The sequence below is a fragment of the Mustela putorius genome, unplaced genomic scaffold, assembly GCF_011764305.1.
Source record: "Mustela putorius furo isolate JIRA1106 unplaced genomic scaffold, ASM1176430v1.1 tig00003903_pilon_pilon_pilon, whole genome shotgun sequence".
NCBI lineage: Eukaryota > Metazoa > Chordata > Mammalia > Carnivora > Mustelidae > Mustela > Mustela putorius.
Genome location: NW_025422051.1, coordinates 1,721,823 through 1,736,386, shown reverse-complemented (window position 1 = coordinate 1,736,386; position 14,564 = coordinate 1,721,823). Strand labels below are relative to the sequence as shown.

Here is a 14,564-nt window from a genome sequence, read left to right as displayed (position 1 = left end):
GATCTGAGCTGCAGTACAATTGCTGGTATGGGGAAGGACTGCAGAGGGGATAGAAGGTCAGCAAGAGTCTTTAAGTGTTCTGGAAAATGCCAAGGCAATACAGGCAAAACACAGGTCCCTAAGAAGAGACCGTGCATTGTCAAGATAAGTTTCTTTATTAAGGCTTCCTAAACAGTCACCCAGTTTTGGTTCCGGTGGCTTGTTTGATTAGGTCACAGTATGCACAGAGAGTACTATTTGTGAGCAACGCCAAGATCATGGGTGTAAGTTTCATCTACAGCACTTTTTACTTTCTGAGCAATTCTGAGGATGGGATCACTTGGATCACTTTTCTTGCTTTCTGGAAGGTTGTAGATAGACAAAGGAAAAAAATTGGAAATCAATACATAGTGAAATAATTAGATGCAACTTCTCCCCCAACAATATCTATAAAGCCATAAGTAGAAAGTGAAGAATATACCATTTGTTGTTGCAGTGAGTTCTGAATTACAGGTTTCAGTTTGTCACTCTAAAAAGAAACATGGAAGTGAAAGCAAATTATTAAGGGGAAAATATACTAGAAGAGAGTTAGAAGACTAGAGTTACTATTCTGTTACTAGAGTCACTGAACTATTTTTGTTAGTTACTAGAGTTACTAGACTAATTTGCCAACAGGAGACATGGTTTGGACTAATTGGATATAATAAACATGGAAGGAATTGGGCACATTAGGCAGGTATTTGGGAAGTAAAATGGACTGCACTCAGCAAGAATTTGGACTTGGGGTGAAGATGAGGAAAGTGTAAAATGTTGAAAGCAGGTTTCTGTGTTGGGAAATAAAATGGGGGATTGTGCTATTGACTGATAGGGATAATATGAGAAGAGGACTATTTTGTAAGGAATTACAAAATAGAAATTTTTCTCAAAAGGCTCATGGTCTAAATAGAAGTTAAGATAAGGGATTTTTCTCATGATCTATAGTTACATGTCCGTATGAGTTTGAGACCCTATTCCTCTAAGCTTCTTGTATCCCTAATCTCATACACCTCTGTAGTGCCAGTATTGTTTTCAGTATATGTGTTTCCTTTAGAAATATGTACACAGAAAATACATGAATATAGTCTAGTGAAGAAGCTTCAAATGATATCTAAATATATGGACTACATTAGGCTATAATCATCTACCCTATTCTTCCCCACCTCACAGGTGACAAGTGGGATCAGTTAAAGGTGTTTTATTCCAGACATTTTTCTCTGCACTCACACATCACACACACACACACACACACACACACACATATAAGGTCCCACTATGAGCATTACCCACTTACACTGCATTAATAATATGTCATGGAGAAATCCTGGCCAGTACAGATCAATCCCCCTCATTCTGTTCTGCAGCTCACCTGTGCTCCATGGTATAACATGAACACTCATCACTCATTTATCTTCCTATGTATGCTGCTGACTATTAATAGACATTTAATGTTTTTACCAGTTGTTTTCTCCTTCTGTCTTGTGCACATAGCTGTGTGTGTGTGTGTGTGTGTGTGTGTGTGTGTGTCTGTCTGTCTGATTACATATTCTTACAAGAAGGATTGCTTGGTCAAAGAGTTTGGTCATTCAGCAAATCCTTATTAAGCACCCACTATGTGGCTAGGAATTATTCTAGGAGTTAGGGAAACTTTAGTGAACAACACAGACAAATACCTCTAAGGGTGGAGTGACCATTTTTAAACATTTTGATGAATCCTCTAACACTGTTGTCTCTCACGGGGAAGTTAATACCCCGTTTACTGCTATCCTAAATACTATTCCTGGTTTGGGGTTTCACAGCTGACGAAAAATACTCAAATAATCTAAGAGAAGGCAGGAAAGAGGGAAGAGAAAAGATAAACAAGGGGAAAAAACCCAAATAAAACAAAAACCAGAGGGGACAAACAGAACAACCTCTCTTCCCAATAAGCTGATATCCCTGAACACAATCCTGTCACACTTATTACACTAAATGTTAATGATATAAACAATGAAAAATAGAGATGCACAGAGTAGATAAAAAGCAAGGCCCTACTAAATGCTACACACAAGAAACATATACTTTAAATATAAAGATATGAAGAGTTTGAAGTAAATGAATGGATAAAGTTATATTATACACACCAAAAAACATAATAAGGATGGAGTGGATATTATAAACCAGATAAAGCATTCTTTAAGCCAGTAAAAGGAAAATGTCACACTGATGAAGGGTCAGTTCCTTAGAAAGATATAACAACTATAAATACGTACATAACCTAATAATAGAACCTCAATATATGAAGCAGAAGTTGACAGAATCATAGCAGGAAATTTGAACACCCTCTTACGTGGGGATATCAACAGAGACCCTATAGACATTAAAATGGCAATAAGAAAACAAAATGAATAACTTCCTGCCAACAAATTTGACAGTGAAGCCAGGGTGGGTGGAGGGAGAAGCCTGTGATGCAGGCCTAAATACAAGCCATGGCTGACCCCTTGGGAAACTCTTTATTTCTTTTTTAAATTTATTTGTTTGACACAGAGAGACATAGTGAGAGAGGGAACACAAGCAGGGGGAGTGGGAGAGGGAGCAACAAGGAGTCCGATGCAGGGCTGGATCGCAAGACCCTGGGATCATGACCTGAGCCTAAGGCAGACACTTAATGACTAAGCCACCCAGATCCCCCCCACCTCCCGCCTTGGGAAACTCTTGAATGTCCTATCAGAATTATACCAGGTTAGGGCTAGATGGTCATGCCTTTATATTCCCCTATTGACCAGTCATTAAATATAGGCCACCAAGGAAGGAGTGTGACCTTTATGGAGGCAGCTCTTTGCACCTGAGACAATCCCTGAAGGGGCTGACAGCTGTCTGATGATAGCAGCCCTAGCACATGAAGGACTAGGTGCTTCTTGAAGGGGGATCTGGGTGGTGCATCACATGTCCCTTTATGAAAGCTTCTTTTCAAAACCAGATCAACACTGTACATAACATGACAGAATGGATTCAGGTGAAGAGAATTAAAGGCATAAAGATTTATTAGAATAATGGATGAATAAATAACAGCATTAATATCTACCACCCACTGTGGGTCAGGCACTGTGGAAAGAACCAAAAAATACTGAAAGAAGATATAGTCTCCGTCCCTGCTCTCAGTGGAAGGAGGCACAGCAGACAGCGTGAAATGAAATCTCACATAAAATATGTGTTATTATAATGCCACAGGAGTGAAGAAGGGTGAACCATCTACTGTGCCTTTGGCAGGGGTGGGAGGTATGTGTGTGAATGGGCTGGATTTCCAGAAAGGTTTTAGGTAACATTTTAGCTTCTATAAGACCAAGAAAGTTTTGCACAGGATGTGGTATTTGAGGTGTACTTTAAACATAGTCCTGATATTTTAATGTGGACTTAGAGTACAATTTGGTTTAGAAAAATATAATATACACAAAGAGTTCTTCTTCTAAAACAACAGCTAATGGAAGATTGTGTTACTATAAACAATATATTTTTCCTGGAAATGTTTTTCCTGCCAATGATGTGCTGCATTTTAAAAACAACCATTATATCTTCAGGACATTTTTCCCCTCGGAAAATATAATGGAAATCTATAACAAGCAAGATTTATTTAGGACATTTGAATTTACAGACACTATTTTGGAAATGTGCTTATGATGTTAAAAAATAATTTCCTACCACCCTTTGGCTATGTATATATAGGAGCTCTCAATAGGAAATGGTACTTTGTTCAGTTACCTCAGATTCCAATTTTGGAACACAGGTCCCAAAGAATTCAAGACCTCACACCCTGAACATAGACCCCCCCCAACCTCACACTCATAGGACCATAAAGATTTCAGAGACTTCACACCCCGAAGATCAATAACCAAATACAACATACAACTCTTGGAGCACTGACCCTCTCAAGTTCAGAGACCTCACACCCTGCGCTTAGATGCCAAAAAACAGAACCAAACCAAAAAACGTGGAAGCAAACTTGGGAAACAAGCCCTCAGAAAGGTCAAACTCCTCCATCCTTGAAAAGAGACCCCAAACACTTCAGACTCCAGCTTTGGAATACATGCCATGAGAATATGCTATGTCATAACAATCCAGACACACCTCTGAATATTGGTGATTCAATATCTGGTACTCAGACCTTCAATGAAGGCATAGACCTCATACCCAGTACAAATCTTAAAAATACCTGATACTTCAACCTTGACAGAAACCTTCAACAAGCTCAATAAACTTACTCCTTTTTTTAAAAAAAATCCATATAAGTTATAGAAGCATTAGAATAAGGCCCTATGGGGCACCTGGGTGGCTCAATGGGTTAAGGCCTCTGCCTTCGGCTCAGGTCATGATCCCAGGGTCCCGGGATCGAGCCCCACATCGGGTTCTCGGCTCCGCAGAGAGCCTGCTTCCTTCTCTCTCTCCCTGCCTGCCTCTCTTGCCTACTTGTAATCTCTGTCTGTCAAATAAATAAATAAAATCTTTAAAAAAAAAAAGAATAAGGCCCTATAAGATTTGTGAATATTAGGCCCAGAAAACAGACATAAAAGTCCTCACGTCTTGGAACAGAGGCCTTAAAGATTTCACAGAACTAAAACTCTAAACACCGATGTGCAAATACATCAAATTCATTATCATAGACCCTCAAAGACTTCAAACCCTTACTCTCAAAATATAGATGCACAAATACCTCAAAATCAATCCTAAAAAAAAAAATCTTCAAAGAGTCAGATGCTTCAGGCCCCACCTGGACATGCACCACCAAACACTTAAGACCTTGACCTGCCAACACAGACCTTCAAAGGTCAGAACCCTCACATGCTGAATATAGACTCCAAAAGCTCAGATTCAAAATTCATATAGAAGACTCAGCAATTTCAGAGTCCTCATACTCCAACCACAAATCCCTGAACTCACAAACGCAGATACCCTGCAACATCAGATGGAAACCTGGGAACTCAGTTCATCAAAATGTTTCAGAACCCAGACCTCACAGCCCTGTAGAACACAATCAAAACTTTTGCACCAACATCCTTACAGCGTGGAGCGACCTCACTCTCAGATCACAGACCCAAAATACTTCAGATCAAACTCTGGAGCACAGACAATAAGTTTGGATACTTCTTATGCCTTGATCACAGACTCCCAGAGACCCTGATTCAAACCTTGGCACAGACGCTCAAAAACTTCAGAGTCCTTATTCCATGAACATAGACCTTCAAATACCTCAGATTTAAACCTCTGAACATAGGTTCTTTTTTTCTTTAGATTTTTATTTATTTATTTGACAGAGAGAGACACAGCAGGAGAGGGAACACAAGCAGGGGGAGCTGCAGAGAGAGAGGGAGAAGAAGGCTTCCCGAGCAGGTAGCACAATGCAGGGTTTGATCCCAGGACCCTGGGATCATGACCCAAGCTGAAGGCAGATGCTTAACAACTGAGCCACCCAGACGCCCCTGAACATAGATTCTTAAAGAGTTCAGAGACTTCACTTCCTGAACAGGGATTCTAAACAACTCAGACAAAAAACTTGGAACCTAGAACTTGAAACATTTCAAGAACCTTATTCTTTGAACACCGGGCAAATTACCTCTGAAACTTGGGATCCAAGCTTAAGGTTTCAAATACTTTTTTTTTAAAAGATTTTATTTATTTATTTATTTGACAGAGAGAGAGAGAGAGAGTACAAGCAGGCAGAGAGGCAGGCAGAGGTAGAGAAAGAAGCAGGCTTCCCACTGAGCAAGGAGCCCGATGGGGCTCGATCCCAGGACCCTGAGATCATGACCTGAGCTGAAGGCAGTGGCTTAACCCACTGAGCCACCCAGGTGCCCCGAGGTTTCAAAGACTTTACAGCTTGATCACAAACCCCCAATTACCTCAGGTTTAAACCTTATACTGCAGACCCTGGACAATTTCAGAAGGCCTCATACCCTGAACACAAACCAGCAGTTACTTCAGATGCAAACCTTTGGACTGACCCTGAAAATTTTCAGAGAACATGAGGACACACCTCTAAATATCTGACTCAAATCATGCAATATATGCCCTTAGAGATATTAGAAACTTCATACCCTAAATGCAGACTTCTAAACACCTGAGGCAAAAAACTTTGAACAAAAACCTTCAAAGAACTCATGGACCTCACTTCCTGAACACAGACCCCCAAATACCTCAGACAGAAATGTTGGACTTAGACATTCTAAAAGTTTAAAGACCATACAACCTGAAGGAAAACAAGTCTCTTAATTCCTAAGACTAAACCCTCAGAACAGAAGCTGGAAATCTCAGAGGCTTCAAACTCTGAATACAGACCTATAAATAACTCAGGCTGAATCTTTGGGACACAGATCCTTGGAAAGTAGAGAGACCTCATGCTATGAATGCAAATCTCCAGACACATGAAACTTAAGCTTTTGGAAACGGACCCCCATTGGTTTTAGAGACCTCTCACCCTGACCAGAGACTTCCCAAACACCTCAGACTCAAACATTAAAAGATAACAAAAGGAATGAGAGGCCTCACACTCTGATCACAGACCCACAATGACCTTAGGCTCAAACCTTACAACACAAATTTTCAAAGACTTCAGAGACCTCACACTATGACCACAGACCATCAAATACTTTACAGTCAAAACCTTGAGCTATAGACCTTAAAGAATTTAGAGAAGTCGTATTCTGAATACAGACTTCCAAACCCCTCAGAATCAAACTTTACCACAGAGACTCTTAAAATTTCAGAGACTTCATACCCTGACTACGTGCCCCCCTCCAAACAACTCCAGCCAAATCCTTGGGACACAGCGCCTCTAAAATTTCAGACTTCACACTCTGAAAACAGACCCCAAATACCTCATATTCAAAACTTGAGAAAGAGATCCTCTAAAAGTTCAACACATGCTGAACACAGACCTCTGAATACACACATACCTCCCACCTCCAGCTAACTTTGAGGCACAGTCCGAAAAACAGTTAAAGGACCTCGCTCCTAGTACACAGACTTCTAGTTACTTCACATTTAAATGTTGAAACAGACCCTGAAGGAATTCAGTAAATGAGAGCAGAATCCTATGTCAGGCTCAAACTTTCAAACATATACCCTCAAGAGGTAAGAACTTTCAAACACATAACTTACAACTTAAATTCAGGCATTTAAATAACTCAGACAAAATTTTTGAAAGCATACCCTCAGAGAATTTAAGGATTTCACTCCTTGAACTAAGACTTCAAATACCGGGGCGCCTGGGTGGCTCAGTGGGTTAAAGCCTTTGCCTTCGGCTCAGGTCATGATCACAGGGTCCTGGGATCCAGCCCTGCATCAGGCTCTCTGCTCAGCAGGGAGCCTGCTTCCTTCTTTCCCTCTGCCTGCCTCTCTGCCTACTTGTGATCTCTGTCAAATAAATAAATAAAATCTTTAAGAAAAAAAAAAAAGACTTCAAATACCTTAGACCCAAACTTGGGACACAAGCTCTTTAAAATTTCAGACTTCATGCCTTGAATACAGACCCTCAAGGTACTCACAGAACTTACACCCTGAACACTCACTCTGTATTAATCAGATTGAACCTTGGGACACACCTCAAAGACTTCAGAGATCTTGCACTGCAAACACAGACACACAAATCTCTCTGACTCAGACTTTGAGCCACAGACTCTCAAAGAGTTCAGAAACCTGAAACTCTGGGGGCACCTGAGTGTCTCAGTTGGCTAAGTGTCTACTTTCAGCTCAGGTCATGATCCCAGGGTCTTGGGATCCAGCCCAGTGCTGGGCTCCCTGCTCTGTGAAGAGCCTGCTTCTCCCTTTCCCTTTGCCTGCCACTCCCCCTGCTTGTGGGGTTTTTTTCTCTCTCTCTCTGTTGAATAAACAAAATCTTAAAAAAAAAATCCTAGACTCTGACTGTAGTCCCACAATTACGTCAGACTCAAACCTTGGGGCAGACCTTTAAAGACTTCAGAGAATTCAGCCTTGAGCACAGACCCCCTAAATATCACAGATTTAAATTGTGGAGCCTGGCCCCTCAAAGATTTCAGAGACATTACTCTTGAAAAAAGACTTCCAAATACTTCAGATAAAAAACTGGGAAACAAACTCTCAAAAATTCCAAGGCCCCACTTCTTGCTTACAGACTCAGATGCAAATTTGGAACAGAGATCCTCTAAAATTTTAGAGAACTCACACCTTGATCAAAAAGCCCAAGTACCTCAGATTTAACTTACAACACAAATCTTCAGAATTTTAGAGATGTCATACATTGAACTCTGACCCACATAATTCAGATCAAACCTTGGGATACAGTGGGATACAGACTTCAAAGAGTTCAGAGATCTTATATCCTGAACATGAACTCCAAACACCTTACACAAAAATCTTGGAGCATAGCCACTCAAAGTGTTCAAGGACCATACTCAAAGATTTGAGAGACCTCATACCCCACACAGATAAAGTATTCAGAAGGCTCCCACTCTCCACACCAATACCACATAACTCAGATTCAAACCTAGGGACCCAGAAATGGGTGAATATAATAGATGTTTCTTTTCCTCCTTGGTTCTTTTAAAAAATAAAGTATTTATTTTTGAGAGAGAGAGCGAGAGCACAAGTGGAGGGAGGAGCAGAGGGAGAAGCAGACTCCTGGCTGAGCAGGGAACCCAATGCAGGACTCGATCCTAAGACGCTGAGATCATCACCGGAGTCGAAAGTGGAGGCTTAACCAACTGAGCCTTCCAAGTGCCCTCTCCTCGGTTCTTTAAAGTATGTTTGAGACTTAAAAGTAAAATTTATAACCTTGTTTGGCTTTTTTTTTCACAATGGGTTTGCCACCAAAACATAGTTGTCATGAAAACCCTTACTAAATCTAAACCAAAATGGGAAAGGAAAAGACTTGTATCAGCTTCATTGTTATTGGACACATAGATTCGGGCAAGTCGACCACAAATGGCCATCTGATCTACAGATGTGGTGGGATCAACAAAAGAACTATCAAAAAATTGGAGAAGGAGGCTGCTGAGATGGGAAAGGGCTCCTTCAAGTCAGCCTGGGTCTTCGATAAACTGAGAGTTGAACATGAACATGATATCACCGTTGAGATCTACTGGTGGAAATTCGAAACCAGCAAGTATTATGTGACTATCATTGATGCCTCAGGACACAGAGACTTTATAAAAAACAAGATCACAGGCATATCTCAGGATGACTGTGCTGTCCTGATAGTTGCTGCTGGTGTTGGTGAATTTGAAGCAGGCATCTCCAAGAGTGAGCAGAGTCGTGAGCATGCCCTTCTGGCTTACACACTGGGTGTGAAACAACTCATTATTGGTATTAACAAAAGGTATTCCACTGAGCCACCTTAGAGCTAGAAGAGATATGAGGAAATCATTAAGCAAGTCACCACCTACACAGTAGCGTTTGTGCCAATTTCTGGTTGGAATTGTGACAACATGCTGAAGCCCAGTGCTAACATGCCTTGGTTTAAGGGATTGAAAGTCACCTGTAAAGATGGGAATGCAAGTAGAACCACATTGCTTGAGGCTCTGGATTATATTCTACCACCAACTTGTCCAACTGACAAGCCCTTTGTGTCTGTTTCTTGAGGATGTCTACAAAATTAGTGGTATTGGTGCTGTCCCTGTGGGTGGAGTGGAGACTGGTGTTCTTAAACCTGGCATGATGGTCACCTTTGCTCCAGTCAATGTTACAACTAAATTAAAGTTTGTTGAGATGCACCACGAAGCTTTGAGTGGGACAATGTGGACATCAATGTCATGAATGTATCTGTCAACAATGTTTATTGTGGCAATGTGGTTGGTGACAGCAAAAATGACCCACCAATGGAAGCAGCTGGCTTTATGGCTCGGGTGATTATCCTGAATCATCCTGGCTGAATCATTGCTGGATATGCACCTGTGCTGGACTGTCACACAACTCACATTGCTTGCAAGTTTGCTGAGCTGAAGGAGAGGGTAGATCATCATTCTGGAAAAAAGCTGGAAGATGGTCCCAAGTTCTTCAAATCTAGTGATCTCGTCATCATTGATATGTTCTTGGCAAGCCTATGTGTGTTGAGAGCTTCTCTGACTATCCTCCTCTGGATCATTTTGCTGTTCATGACATGAGACTGATGGTTGCCATAGGTGTCATCAAAGCAGTGGACAAGGGGCGCCTGGGTGGCTCAGTGGGTTAAAGCCTCTGCCTTCAGCTCAGGTCATGATCCCAGGGTCCTGGGATCGAGCCCCGCATCGGGCTCTCTGCTCAGCAGGGAGCCTGCTTCCCTTCCTCTCTCTCTGCCTGCTTCTCTGCCTACTTGTGATCTCTGTCCATCGAATAAATAAATAAATAAAACCTTTAAAAAAAAAAAAAGCAGTGGACAAGAAGGCAGTTGGAGATGGCAAGGTCACCAACTCTGCCCAGAAAGCTCAAAAGCCTAAATGAATATTATCCCCAATACTTGCCACCCCAGTCTTCATCAGTGGTGGAAGAACTTTTTGTGTTAATTGGCCACTTAAGTTTAATAGTAAGACTGGTTAATGATAACAATGCATTGTGAAATATTCAGAATGAAAGGAGAATGTTTTGTAGACCATCTGGGTTTTTTGTTTTTTTGTGTGTGTGTCTGTGTGTATGGCATTTAAGTCATTAGTTTTTAAACTCAGTACTTTTTAATGGAGACAGCTTGACCAAAAACCTGTCACAGAATTTTGAGACCCATTAAAACAAAAGTTTAATGAGAAGAAAATTATAACATTGTCTGTAGTTTTCAACATATATAAATGTAACCAATCAGACAACTATAGCCTAAGGAGGAAATGATAAAATGGCCTATAAGGTGGCAACGTTTCTTCATTTGAACTGAAATGAGAAAATATTGATTCTAAGTGAAATATGAACAGTTAAATATGTACTTTGTAATTCCTACTATAAAACTGTATACAAAGATATAGTCAAACTTACAACAGATATATTGAAATGGAATACTGAAAAGTTTTAAATAACCCAAAACAAGGCAGTAAAGGTAAAACAGGAAGGAAAAACAGAAGGGAAAAACAGAAAACAATAACATGGTAGTTCTAAATCCAAACATCAATAATCCATGAAATTTAAATGGCCTAACTACATCAATTAAAGGACAAAGACTATCAAAATGAAAAACCGTGACCTAACTATTTATAAATGTAATGATACAGGTTGTATGAAAACAAAAGGATGGCTGGTTTCTGTGTAGAGATATAAAGAGTTGGAAAGAGCATCACTTCCATCCTCACAAGAAAAAAGCTGTACAAACTGCAGCTTAAATACTTTTCTTGAAACCATCATAGAAATGAGTTTTCTGGGGGAAACAACTAACTTAAAATCTAAAAAGACAGGCACCTATAGGAAGATATAGCACGTAGACATTTGATTATCTGGGACAGATGCCTTCAAATGTCATATAAACCAGTAAGAAAATTCTTATCAAATTGCTAAAGGCTGAGTATATACTGGTGTGAGAGTGTGAAGGGTCCTAGGGGTTTCAGACCTGGAAGTTTCACACCTACTTGCACCCTTTTCCTCTAGAACACCACCAGGCGCTGGCAGGGATGTTGAGGAGAATCCTGAAAAGACTGAGGAAATGGGACAGGAGGCACTACCGAAAGTATACAAACCAATCCTGTCAATCTCCCACACAAAACACAAACTTTAATCTGTACGCTGAAAGAAAACTATCAAAATATGTTGCATAAGATCACTGGTAAAATCCCACTTCAGTTGGGAGAAAAATATGGAAACGGCCACTGAAACTCTTGCCTACCCATTCTCGTTATCTTTCCTAGGTAGCAAAAGCCTTCATCTGTGTGCAGAAGGACATCAAAGCTGGAACCTAAGTGCAGAGGTGGAAACCTACTGCATCTGGGAGAAGGGAAGGCTAGGAGTGGGAGTGGGGAGTGAGGAGTAATCTCTATCCCGGGAGTAATAAGTGCTAGGCTCTGCACTCCATCTGCCAGAGTGGCAGAAACTCTTGTGAAGGCCACATAACCCTGAGACCCAAGTCCACAGTGCCGGTCCAATACTGAGACTTAGTAAGAATATCAGGAAACCTACTCCCTCACTTCCCACCCATCAACAAGCCTCAGAGAAAAAATAAGCATGAAATACAGCTAAGAAAGCTCTAACAGACAAACTTTTCTAGGGAACAACACAATGGGAAGACCCAAATCCAAGTGTGGAGATCAAAACAAGGCACGAGTGGAAGGACTTGAAGGCTCTTGGTGCACTGAGGGTAACAATAAACTTAGTACAACTCCTTACTAAGTTAATACTATCCTAGCAGAAATAACCCTACTAAAATCCTAGGAGGAGTAACTGTATGCTCTTCTCCTAACATACACAATATTTACTTTAGTATCTAACTGTCCTATACAACATGTCAGATTTTCAACATAAAATTCTTTTGCATACAAAAAGTAGGAAACACACAGTCTGGAGGCAAAGCCAAACTTGGATATGACACAGATGATGAAAGTATCAGAGAATTTAAAGTACTTGTGGTTAATATGTTAAAGCTTCTGATGGAAATGGGAATAAGAGAGAAAGTCTTCTCTGGTGTCTCAATTAAGCCTTATTCTTAGGCAAGCACTGTGGGCATGTGTCTTGGGGGAGTGCCTTCACAATATTCCTGTCCCTTCCTCTGTGGGTAGAGTTTGTTTCCCTTGTTCACTTCTCCCAGCAGCATGAGTATACCCACCTCCCACTTTGATGCCCCAGCTCCTGAAGATGAAAGTTTTTGTTACTTAGGGAAGATAGGAAAGTAGGTCTGGCCAAGTTTCCTTGATGACCTCCATTGCCTTCCCCTAGTTGTAGTGCAATTTTACCAGTGCCTACAGATTAAGCGTTTTCATTCTGTAAGGGAGATCAGGGAAATGGGTCTGGGAGGATTTGGGTCATGGCTGTTCTCTTCTTGCTAGCACCACAGGAAATCTTTCTGGATTCTCTGTTTGAGTGTAGTGGTATTCCTGGAGGAAAAGCCTGCAAGAGTGGGAACCCGACATGGCTGAGTCCCTTGAGAGCTTCGAGTTCCCAGGCTAGGTACCCAGGAATTCATCACAATTTTTTGTTTAATGTTCATAATGGCTTCTGACCATGGTAAGCAAAAGTTCCAGTCCTGTGTCTTCCTGCAAGCACCTGGCTCCCTCCAGATTTTGGGAAGACATTTACTCTATGACCTCAGTTCTTTAATGAGTCCATGAAAACTCATTAATTTGTAATTCGTCCAATTTTTCCTTTGATGGGATAGGCAACATCGTTCCAGCTCTCCATCTCTGAACTGAACTTCCAGGTCATATGGTACGTGTATATTTAACTTTATGGGAACCTGCCAAACCATTTTCTAAGAGTGGCTATACAAGTTTGTATTTGTGCCAATAACATATGAGAGATCCAGTTGTTCCACATCCTTGTCAGTACTTAGTATTGTCAGTACTTTATCTTTTTTTAAAATTTTTTATTTTTTATAAACATTTATTTTTATCCCCAGGGGTACAGGTCTGTGAATCGCCAGGTTTACACACTTCACAGCACTCACCAAAGCACATACCCTCCCCAATGTCCATAACCCCACTCCCCTTCTCCCATCCCCCCTTCCCCCAGCAACTCTCAGTTTGTTTTGTGAGATTAAGAGTCACTTATGGTTTGTCTCCCTCCCAGTCCCATCTTGTTTCATTGATTCTTCTCCTACCCACTTAAGCCCCCATGTTGCATCACCACTTCCTCATATCAGGGAGATCATATGATAGTTGTCTTTCTCTGCTTGACTTACTTCGCTAAGCATGATACGCTCTAGTCCCATCCATGTTGTCGCAAATGGCAAGATTTCATTTCTTTTGATGGCTCCAGAGTATTCCATTGTGTATGTATACCACATCTTCTTGATCCATTCATCTGTTGATGGACATCTAGGTTCTTTCCATAGTTTGGCTATTGTGGACATTGCTGCTATAAACATTCGGGTGCACGTGCCCCTTTGGATCACTACGTTTGTATCTTTAGGGTAAATGCCCAATAGTGCAATTGCTGGGTCATAGGGCAGTTCTATTTTCAACATTTTGAGGAACCTCCATGCTGTTTTCCAGAGTGGTTGAACCAGCTTGCATTCCCACCAACAGTGTAGGAGGGTTCCCCTTTCTCCGCATCCTCGCCAGCCTCTGTCATTTCCTGACTTGTTGATTTTAGCCATCCTGACTGGTGTGAGGTGATATCTCATTGTGGTTTTGATTTGTATTTCCCTGATGCCGAGTGATATGGAGCACTTTTTCATGTGTCTGTTGGCCACCTGGATGTCTTCTTTGCAGAAATGTCTGTTCATGTCCTCTGCCCATTTCTTGATTGGATTATTTGTTCTTTGGGTGTTGAGTTTGCTAAGTTCTTTATAGATTTTGGACACTAGTCCTTTATCTGATATGTCGTTTGCAAATATCTTCTCCCTTTCTGTCAGTTGTCTTTTGATTTTGTTAACTGTTTCCTTTGCTGTGCAAAAGCTTTTGATCTTGATGAAATCCCAATAGTTCATTTTTGCCCTTGCT

General features: G+C 41.0%; 1 protein-coding gene and 1 pseudogene across 1 annotated transcript in view; both read left to right on the top strand.

Moving 5' to 3' along the window:
* PAGE4 (PAGE family member 4) overlaps positions 1 to 14,564 on the top strand; it is a 155,274-nt gene that overhangs the window by 113,972 nt on the left and 26,738 nt on the right. The window lies entirely within an intron of this gene.
* Positions 8,877 to 10,440, top strand: LOC101693664 (annotated as a pseudogene).